A 2500-nucleotide genomic window follows, 5' to 3' on the forward strand; every position below is an offset into this window, starting at 1 on the left:
AGAGGGGGGGGAGAGGGGGGGGAGGCGCTGCTGTGATTAGAGGAATTTGAATGAGAGAGGGAGGGGTGGGGGTGGGGGATGGGAGGGGGTGGGAGGTGAATGAGGGGAGGCAGGAAGGTAGAAGAGAGAGAGAGAGAGAAAGAAGAGAGAGAGAGAGAGAAGAGAAGAGAGGAGAGAAGAAGAGGAGAGAGAAGAGAAAGAGAGGAGAGAGAGAGAGAGAGAGAGAGAGAGAGAGAGAGTAGAGGGTGAAAGGGCGGAGAAGGAGAGAGAGAAAGAGGGTGGATGGAGGAATTCGAATAAAAGTAGGGTGTCGGGGAGCTTGCAATAATGGCTTTATCGGGAGGGGGGGGGGTTGTTGATAAGTGTCGATCACTTAATATCAACAGATAATTTTTTTTTAAAGTACGAAAATAAACGACAGACGAGAAAAAGGTGGCACCAAAATTGTGATTAATTTTTGTTGTTGATGGATATCTCAGATATTTTCATTAACACCATCATCATTTGTCATATATTCATCGCTACTATTGTTACAATGTAAATCAATACAATATCATTACTAATACACTATTTCAACGCCATCATCATCATCAGTATTAATACATCATTGTCATTATCACTATACGTATTTGACGGACATCACTATCACTATCATCACTATCATTGGCATTATCAACATCACAAACGTCCTCAGTTTTGTCACAGCTGTTATTAGGTTATCATGATCATTATTACTAATGTTATTATCATTAGCATTTTTTTTTTATCTTTTTCTATCATCATTATGGGATTAGTCAAATAAAATATTGAATTTTCATTTTTATCATCACTATCATTATTATCATATTTCAGTATGTTATATTCATCGTCATGATTATCATTAGTATACTATTTTCACATCATCATTACTATTACTATCGTCCTTTTCATAATCATATCATCTTATCTTATCTTTTCATCATCATTATCTTTATCATTACTATTACCATCGTCATCATCATTATCGATATCATCATCATTATCACACTTCATTATCATTATCGTCACCATTATCATTGTCATCATCATCATCATTATCCCACCATAATCTATCACCATTATCATCATTATCATCATCACCATTATCATTATCTTTATTATTATCATCATCATCATTATAATTTCTTCATCACCATCACAAAACTTCAATACTCCATTATACTTTTCACCTCATTTTCTTTCATCTTTCAATCCCCCCCCCCGCCCATCCTTTCCCCGCCCACTTCCTCATCTCCCCCGCCCACATCACCCACGCCAGCATCTCCTCCTCTTACGTCAACCCTTTCACATCACGCCCATCCATCCAAAACATCTCCGTCTAAGTCCCCACGCCCACATCACCCGCGCCCACGTTACGCCCGCCCATGATACTCCCGCTCACATCCTAGCATCATCGACGCCCACACCATCCACGCCCACCGCCTAAATCTACCTCACCCATCACCCCATCTCACATCCCTCCCCTACATCTCTCCCGCCCACGTGCCCCACCCGCCCACGGCCCCCCCCCCCCGCCCACGTGCCCCCCCGCCCACATTGCCCATCCTCCGCCCTCGCCCGAAGTAAGCCTACCATACATAGAGGGATGAGAGAGCTCTTAACTTTGCCAAACAAATTTAAGGCTTTGGGGTCACTCTGTTTTTTTTTTTTTTTTTTTTTTTTTTTTTTTTGTTTTCTTGTTTCCTAATTTTATTTTTTTTTTAATATTGTTTTACTTTTGATTTTTTGTTTCTTCGGGTTGTTTCCCATTTTTTGTTTTTGTTTTTTGAATATTGTTTTAGTTTTATTGTTTCCTCTATTTTTTTGTTTTCGTTTTTTTTTTTTTTTTTAATATCATTTTGGTTTTTGTTTCTTCAGGGTTGTTATCTGTTTGTCTGTTTGTCTTTGTGTGTAGGTCGGGTATACTTTCTCTGTCTGATTGTCTGTCTGACTGACGCCCAGCCTGTCTGTTTCCTCTGTCTCTCTCTCTCTCTATTTGCTTGCCCACCTGTCTGTCTGTCTGTCTGTCTGTCTGTCTGTCTGTCTGTCTGTCTGTATGAGTACCTGCCTACCTGACTTTGTCTGTCTGCCTGCTTGTTTTTGTCGGTCTAACTATGTGTCTGCCTGCTTGTCTGTATCTATCTGTCTACTTGTTTGCCTGTCTGTCTGTCTATCAACTTCTCTGTCTCTCTACCTGTCTGTCTGTCTTTTTTCTGTCATTTTTTCGTAGAAGGAGGTGAAGAAATTGGAAGAGGGGAGGAAACGGAAGAAAACGAAGAAGAAGAAGAAGAAGAAGGGAAGTAGAGGAGGAGGAGGAGGAGGAGGAGGAGGAGGAGGAGGAGGAGGAAGAGGAGGAGGAGGAGGAGGAAGGAGAAGGAGGAGGAAGGAAAGAAAAAAGAAGGGAAGAAGGAAGAGGAGGAGAAAGAAGAGAGAAAGGAAGAAGTAAAGGAGGACGAAAGGGAGTATAATGATAATAATAATA

The sequence above is a fragment of the Penaeus monodon genome, chromosome 17 (assembly GCF_015228065.2).
Source record: "Penaeus monodon isolate SGIC_2016 chromosome 17, NSTDA_Pmon_1, whole genome shotgun sequence".
NCBI classification, from domain to species: domain Eukaryota; kingdom Metazoa; phylum Arthropoda; class Malacostraca; order Decapoda; family Penaeidae; genus Penaeus; species Penaeus monodon.